The sequence below is a fragment of the Trichechus manatus genome, unplaced genomic scaffold (assembly GCF_000243295.1).
Source record: "Trichechus manatus latirostris isolate Lorelei unplaced genomic scaffold, TriManLat1.0 scaffold00053, whole genome shotgun sequence".
NCBI lineage: Eukaryota > Metazoa > Chordata > Mammalia > Sirenia > Trichechidae > Trichechus > Trichechus manatus.
In genome coordinates, this window is record NW_004443989.1 from 17,263,979 (window position 1) to 17,273,148 (window position 9,170).

At 38.0% G+C, this 9,170-nt stretch overlaps 1 pseudogene; it reads right to left on the reverse strand.

Annotated features, from left to right (window-relative positions):
• LOC101347002 (immunoglobulin heavy variable 1-69-like) overlaps window positions 1-5,462 on the reverse strand; it is a 48,826-nt pseudogene extending 43,364 nt beyond the window's left edge.
• Between the last annotated feature and the right edge of the window lie 3,708 nt (window positions 5,463-9,170).

Consider the following 9,170-nt stretch of genomic DNA (forward strand, 5'->3'; position numbering starts at 1 on the left):
TGTTAACCAATGTCATAAAACAATATGTGTACTACTGTTTCATGAGAAATTATCTGTTCTGTAAGCCTTCACGTGAAGTACAATTTATAAAAAAAGGAAGGAAAAAAAAAACTCTGGCATCGTTTTAACTTTGTTTAGACTCTTAGAAATTATTCAACACATCGGAGGCAGTTTGTTCACCCTCTGAAATGGAGGTATCCCTTGGTCCCTCAGACAGTTTTTCTGATCTCTGTACAACTAACAGGATGATGTCTTCTTTTTCTTGGAGGACAACAAATGTTCAGAACCAAGACATCCCATTGACCTGGTTCCTGCCTGTAGATTTCCAAGAGGAACACTACTTTACTTCATTTTGTCCTCTGTCTCTCCTTTTTAGTCTAACTGATAGGATTTCTGTTGTGGCTGTTGATTATATCCATTAGCTATAGAACTAATATCTCTGGCAAAAGCTTGTGTAGCCATGCCTTTAGCAAATGTTCCAGGATACATTTTATGAATTTATACAACAGAAATTTCCAACTTTAAGTTCTGATCTTATTTTGCACAGTTCATTTTTTAGTCTATCTTTTTCTTCCCTCTCACTGTTGACTTTAAGCCCCTGCTCTTTCTTCTTCCATGATTTTGGGGTTTTATTTTCTAAGCCTCTTTATCTCATTTCTCTGTTAATATCCATCTCTCTTTCCTTCCCTATTCTATTGGAGACAGCCACTGTTTCCGCCTATGTCCAAGACATCTTCTCATTTGCAAGAACCTTCCCAAATTCATCCTCCCCAAGAACATGCTGAGGTAACACACTCTCATCTGCCTTACTTCACCTCCCTTACTGTGTATAGTTGTCTTTCCTTCAGCTGACATGCATGCTGCAAAGTCTTTTGGCCAACAAAATGTTGCTGATCTTAGTCCCTAAAAACATTCCAAGCTTATTCTTTTTTCACTCCTTTATGCCACAACACTGTGGAGTTTTTTCCTTTACTTGGCAATGGGTTTTACATACTTATAAATGTGTATGTCTGTGTGTGTATATATATATATATATATGCCTTCATTTCTATATATATTATAGACCTAAATGTAATAGACAAAGTCTTAAAACAAATAGATGAAATTTAGGAGAATGTGGACATGATGTTAAGTTTGGTAATCAGTTTTTAGATACAACTCCAAAAACACATTATACAAAACAAATGATTGATAAATTGGGAGTCATCAAAATTAAAAACTTTGATCCTGAAAAAAAGTTCCTAACATTAGAATGAAATGACATTTATCAGACCTGGGGAAAATATTTACAAATTTTCTCTTTTATAAATGAATTTTAGTCAAAATAGAAAATTACTGTTTAAAGTCAGTGAAAAAAAAACCTTTGACGTCAAGTCGATTCTGACTCTCAGTGACCCTATAGGACAGAGTAGAACTGCCCCTATAGGATTTCCAGGGAATGGCTGGTGGATTCTAACAGCTGACTTTTTGTTTAGCAGCCATAGCTCTTAACCAGTGGGCAACCAATGCTTTGAAAAGTTACAGATAAGAAAATAAAATTTAAAAAATTAAAAAATGTGCAGAGACATGAAAAGACATCTAACCAAAGAACCCATGATAATGAAAATAAGCATACAAAAATATTATCAAATAATTTCTCATTTGGACAATGCAAATTAAAACAAGGAGATTGTACTATTAACCTAATAGACTAAATGTTAAAAAAACAAAATCTTTACATTGCCCTTTGCTGGCAATTATGCAGAGCAGCAAGAAATCTCATTAATCGATAACTGGAATGCAAACTGTTATAGGTACTTTGAGGGTCAATCTGACAGTTTATATAAAGCTTAACATAGTTTTACCATTTTTTCCAGTAATTGTGCTCCTAGGTATTTATCTACATAGGTTGAAAATGTACACCCACCCAAAAATATGCACAATAATGATTTAGAGTAGTCTCATACATAATTGCCAAAAATGGAATCAATCAAGATGTCATTTGGTATGTGAATGAGAAAACAATCGGTGGTAATCCATACAATGGAATATAATTTGGTGATAAAAATAAATGAAGTATTAAGTCATGAAATGGAAGCAGCCAAAATGAAAAGGCTATGTATTATATGGTTTCAATATTACATTCTGGAAAAGGCAAAACTATAGACATGACAAACGAATCATAGGAATTTGGAAAGAGGGTGTTCAATAGGTGAAGCACAAGGAGTTTTAAAACTGATGAAAACCTTCTGTATGCTACTTCCATGGTGGGAGGATGACAATTTGCATTTATAAAAAGCCATAGAACTGCATAGCACAAGAATGAGCCATTATGTATGCAATTTTTAAAAATAATCAATTAAGAGGTCAGAGATACCAGGATGGAATACAGGCTGTAGCAAAAAAAATTGTATTACAAATGTATGAAACAAATATCTGAATGTGTTAGGGGAGAAATGTTAACCTAAGTAACTTTACAAATGAATGCAGTCTGTAAAATGAAAGGCAAAAGGAACTGCACGGAAAAACTGTTCTCTAGTTGATATATTTTGTTTTCTTCACCGGTGTATGCTTTAAAAATTTTGAAACCACTACAAATGTACAGTGTAGCTGAAAAATTAAATGAGTGACATATGATGGGAACCAAACTGAAAGAACTCTCAATGGTTAAAAAAACTGGACGATTTTGAAAAACAACAAAATAATATAGCTTTGGAATATAACACGAAGTGTAAAATCAATACCCATGAGTCCATAATGGCTTTAGTAAATGATGGAAAAATAAAACAAATGGAGGAAAAGAAACAAACATTCCATACAGAAGAATTTCAAATAATTTCCATAGACACTCCTCACTTCAAAAATATGATGCTTAATTCCCTATATCTTGAGTATGTTCTATGCTTAGAGACAAAGGAAAATTTGGGATAACCTTGGCTTTGACAATGAGTTTTTAGAGTTAACACCAAAATCATGACCCAGGAAAGTAAAAACATTGACAAATCAGATCATATCAAAACCAAAATATTTTTTCTGCAAAAAACATTGTTAAGGGAATGAAAAGTCAAGTTACAATCAGGAGAAATATTTGTAAATCATCTGTTTTGTAAAGGAATTGTATCATGAATATTCAAGGAGACTTAAAAGTGAATAAAGGAAAACAATGTAATTTGAAAAAAATGAAGGGGTTAAGATCTTAACAGACCTATCACCCAAAAGATACTGAAAGATATTCAAAGTGATCTTTCATTAGGGAAATATAAATTAAAGCAACCACCAGATAGCACTACTAATCTATCAGAATGACCAAAATAAAAAATACTATGAACAGCATACTGACAAGAATATGGGGCACCTGGAATTATTAATTGCTAAGGAAATGTAAAATAGTGCTATTGCTTCGTAAGAGAATATAACAATTTCTTGTGGAGTTAAATATAGGGTAAATATGTGATTAGCAATTGTGCCCCAAAATATTTACTCAACTGACTTTAAAAATTAAATTCAAACAAAAATCTCCGTTTCAATGCTTATATCAGCTTTATTAACTTGAACTTCTTCCCTCTCAATGAATGTCGTTTACAGTGTAGTTGTTGCATCAAAAATTTTTGTTATCAAATGGGACCAATGAGGCACAGCAGTCCAGGGACTAGGACTAGAAGGCAGAAGGGGACAGGAAAGCTGGTGATATGGAATCCAAGGTTGAGTAAGGACAGTGTTGACATGTAGTGGAGTTGTTAACCGTTGTCACAGGGCAACATGTGTAATGAGAAACTATTTTGTTCTGTAAACCTTCATCTAAAGTGAGAATAGCAGCACAACTGGAAGAACACAATCGATGTCACTGAATTGTGCATGTAGAAATTTTTGAAATGGTGTATCTTTGGCTATGTACATTTTCACCAAAAAAAACAAAAACAGTCAAGAAGGGAGAGGGTTGACATGTCGTGGGGTTAACAAATGTCATAAAACAATATGTGTACTGACTGTTTAATGAGAAACTATTTGTTCTGTAAACCGTCAACAAAAGTACAATTAAATAAATAAATAATTTGTTATCATTAACTTTCTGTCTCATTCCCTAAATCCACATGATAGAATTTTGTACAGTATTTATGCATGTTGTTTGCCTCCATTATTCCCCAATTAACTAGAGTAAATACATGTGTCTATGGTTCCTTTTCTCATTTACTTAAAGAAGTTGTCACCCAAACTACACCTGTCATCTCCTCACTCCCAATGCAGCTGCCTTCTCTCTCAGGTTTTCTAACATACTCAGGATGTGGTTATCACTCTGTGTCTCTTACAGCAATACACAGCTCTGTCCTCAAAGCTCAGACTGTGAGCTCCATGTAGGCTGTGCTAGAGGACTTGTTCCCCGTCTTGATGACTCTGCCCTGATACTTCTGTGCGTAGTTTGTTCCACCAGTATTTGAGTTGATGCTTTCTACCACTCAAACCCTTTTCCAGAGGGCTGTCGCACCCAGTAGATATAGAAACTGGAGAAGGTATATCCACAAACGTTTCAGAAGACTTTCACTGATGCACCAGGCTTCCTCACCTCAGCCCCAGACTGCACCAACTGGACTTGGGAGTGGACACCTGTGGAGAGGAGAGAGAAGTGGATGAAATCCCCCTTGACTGGCCACAGCCACCGCCTCATAATGGAACTTGGACCTCCTTACCTGTAGCTACAGCCACCAAGAAGACGATTCTGTAGCTCCAGTCTATGGAGAGTGAGTTGTGCTCTCATAAGCTTCTTTGGTGGGGGGGAGGTAGTTAATTGGTGATGCTCTGGGGACACAGACCTATCCATATTTAACTCAATAGGCCTTATATTATTTATACGTTGAAGAAGCAAAATATTTCGTAGCTTAAGGCCTGACACAGCTGAGAAGATAGAAGATACAGGTACTACGAAGCAATGTGATTATGAGAGTAAAAGTCTTAATGCTTGTTGATATATGTGTTCCCTGTAATGTTCCAAAAATTGTGCAGACAGAGCTCTTCCCATGGTGAGACACAACACCCACAGGTCCTGTTGCTTCTTGTGGCCACACCTTTGCTTAGAACACAAAACACCTGTGGTTTTTTGGGGTCCATATGGGGTTCTGCTTCTGACCAGTTGTATGCACTTCACTATAGTCCTCTCAGACATCAAGCACAGCCTATGAGTAATTCTGAGAGAAGAACTGTTGTAATCCCGAATGAGGGTACTGAAAGATTCATGGTTATCTGTGAAATCTGCTCCTCACTTGGAGAAAATGTCCCCAAGCCCTTGTCTGGGTATTGTAAGCCCCCAGGCTGTTCAGTGAGAAGACTCTTGGTTCTCAGACCAGCCCTGTGATGAGTGATCCAGGATTGAGTTTCAGATCCCACTGATAATAGGAATTTTATGGGGCTCTTGTTAACTCACAGCTTACAAAAACTTTTCCAGTAATTTGTGTTTCAATAACATTGGGTTTCATTTCCAAATTCCACATAATACAATTTTGCACATTATTTCTGTATTTTCAGTTCATGTGCATCATTCTTAATCTATACTAACTGATTTCTGATCACTTTGGATTCATATGTCTTCTAAAATTTTGGACCCACTAAATTAATGAACCCATCTTGTCCATCTTCTCACTATTTACATGTCTATAAGTCAAACTCCCTCCTTTTAAATGTGGTACTCATTGTCTTAAATATTCCCAATAGAATAGGATATTTATAGACACATCATCAGTCTTGTCAAATTCTTATTTTAGATTTTTTTAAAGGAAATCCAAACCCTGAGAGAAAATACCTCCCATTCTTTCTCTGCACTTCCCCTGGAGCTAGTCCCCTGGGGTAGGTTCGTCTTGAGCACCCCCTGCAGGGCATCTCCTTTCCAGCAGGGAGGTTGTATGTGGGTTTACAGTGCCCTCACCTGGCAGTGGGGCCTTAGTGTCACAATGGTTAAGTGTCTGGCTGTTAGCCAAAAGGGATGGCAGTTCAAATCTGTCAGCTGCTCCTTGGAAACCTTATGGGCGCAGTTCTACTCTGTCGTATAGAGTCATTATGAGTCACAATTGACTTGATGGCAGTGGATTTTTGTCACGTGGCAGTGTCACTAGCCAAGTATTACAAAGTTGTGCCTTTGGCTTCAGACTGGTTTTAGGAGACACCAGATTAATTTGATATAATCCCCTGAAGTAGTGAATTGGTCTTTGTAACCCAGCTTACTCTTCACTGTGACAAAAATAAGGTATTATGAAGCCACCAAGAGCCTCTTCCCTGGACCTGCCAGATGCACTGACATAATGAATCATCTCACAGGGAATCCAAAAACCCTTGGGAAGTCCGTGAATCTCTCTCTTTTTTTCTTTCTTTATTTCTAGAAACTAAGTATTATGTTTTATTTTTGTTGATGTTACTTTTAATATAGGTATTGTAGACATCCTTTAGTCTCCCAACTCAGTATTGCCATTGCACAGAAATTAAAGTAGAAAGTACGTGAGTGTCCTGGTATAATCACTTTGGAAACCGATTTGGTGCTTCCTTAAAAAGCTAGAAATAGAAGTACCATATGATCCAGCAATCCCAAACCTCAGAATATATCCTAGAGAAATAAGAGTCATCACACGAATAGATAGCTATATGCATACTGATGTTCATTTCAGCACTGTTCATGCTAGCAAAAAGATGGAAAAGACTTAGGTGCTCATCAACAGATGAATGGATAAAAAATTATGGTATATTCACATAATGTAATACTACTCAACAATGAAAAGCAATGATGAACATCTTATAACATGGAGGAATCTGAAGGGCATTATGCTGAGTGAATTTAATCAGTCACAGAAGGACAAATATTGTATAAGACCACTATTATAAGAACTTAAGAAAAGGTTAAAACACAGAAGAAAACATTCTTTGATGGTTATGAGGGTGGGGAGAGTGTGTGAGGGTTAGTCACTAACTAGACAGTAGACAAGAATTATCTTAGGAGACGGAAAGGACAGCACAGACTACAAGGGAAGTCAGCACAACTGGACTAAACCAAAGCTAACAAGTTTCCAGAATACAATCGAACAAAATTTATTTAATAAGAGATTAAATAAAAAATTTAGAATAAGGGGTGGGGCCAAGATGGCAGAGTAGTCAGACACTTCTGCTGGTCCCTCTTACAACAAAGACCCCAAAAAACAAGTGAATCGATTATATATGACAATCTAGGAGCCCTGAACATCAAAGGCAAAGTTGACGAATTGGACTGAGTGACAGGAGGAGGGAGAGAAGTTTCAGAAGCAGGGGGGAGTGGCCAGACCTGACTGGTGAGAGCTTGAGCCCTTCATGCCGGATCAGCTCATGGTGTGCGGTGAGGCAGGTAAGCAGTGGTGCTCAGGAGGCTTTTTCCACATTGAGAGAGATGCAGTAGCATAGAGTACTTGGCCATCCAGAACCAGTGAGAAGCAGCCCTCGATCAGCAAAAGATAAATACTTGCGTCTGGCCTACCGTGCAGATCAAAAACAACCTTCTAAGGGAAAAACCTCTCTCCCGTTTACCTTCCTGCCCCCTGCTCTGCACTTGGTCCAGGACCAGCTTCAGTAACTACCGAGTTCCCTTGGCGAGAAGTAAGACATGTCACATGCCCTGAGCCATTCTCCTGGTCTTAGAGAGTGAACAAATTAACTAAAAATGGAAAAAATAATCTGCCAGCTGCCCTAAGCCAGGAATTCAGGGTAGGCACAGCTCCTTTGCCTAGGGACAGGCATAAGGGATCCACAGACTTTGAGTGCCTTTCCCCCTGCATAGACTAATGTGGGCCCATTTCAACAGCGTAGGCCCTCATTACTGCAGTAAAACAAGGTATATACCTGAAATCTAACTTCAACTGTGAAGTGGCAGGTTTGTGGCATTTGACACTGCTCTGCCCATTAAGCAGCGTCTTCACCTACACCATCAGAGGCCTGAGGATTTGTGGCTCCACCATGCCACCTAGCCACCTGTGACTAGGACCCTAGAATAAGAGGTTCTCCCCAGTCCTAAAAGCCAACAGTGCTAGGTGCTCATAGTCCAGCTGCAAAACTCATCCATCTACACACTCTAGGGAACAAAGAAAATGCTTTCCTCCTGGACACTCGAGGATGGCCGTCAGCCCTTAGTCTTGTTCAGCGTGTGTCCCCCTGCTACAGCCAGATGCCTATGCCTGCAGCAATCACCCATGCCTGTCTAGAACTGTAGGTGAGAGCCTGCACCTCACACTTGGTGGCTGACTATCTGGACATCTGAGCTGAATCCATACAGGAAGGAGTGGGCAGACTTCTGAGCTCACATACTTACTGGCAGTTCTGGCCACGTGGTGGCAGGACAATGGAGCTTCAGAGGCACTGGAAATTGGGCTAGCTAGCACAAGAAGCCTATTTGAGTACATCAAAACAAAACAAAACAAGAAGCTAAGACACAGTAAGCAAAAAAATAAACAAATATAATAACTTTTTAATGGCTTGGAGACAAGTAAATATCAAAACACATCAAGCGGCAGAGCATGATGGCTTCAGTAAGCTCCCAGAATAAAGAATCAAGAAATTTTCCAGAGGAATAAAATTTCTTGGAATTACCAGAGGCAGACTACAAAAGATTAATATACAGAACTCTTCAAGAGAACAGGAAAGAAATTAAGCAGAAAACAGGAAATTAAGATTAGAGAAGAGCATAATGACAAATTGAACAGGTTTCAAGAATCCATAGAGAGACAGAAATCAGAAATCCAGAAGATTAACAATAAAATTTCAGAATTAGAGAACTCAATAGAAAGTCATAGAAGCAGAATTGAGACAATGGAAGTCAGAATTAGTGAGATGGAAGATAAAGCACTTAACACTAATTTGTTTGAGGAAAAATCAGATACAAAGGTTTAAAAAAATGAGGAATCCTTAAGAATTATGTGTGATTCTATCAAGAGGAATAACCTACGAGTGATTGGAGTACCAGAACGGGGTGGGGGGGGGGGATAACAGAAAATATAGAGAGAATTGTTGAAGATATGTTGACAGAAAACTTCCGTGATATCATGAAAGATTAGAAGATACCTATCCAAGATGATCATCAAACCCCACAAAATGTAGATCACAAAAGAAAGTCACCAATACAAATTATAATCAAACTTGCCAAAACCAAAGATACAGAAAGAATTTCAAGATCATCTAGGGATAAACAAAAA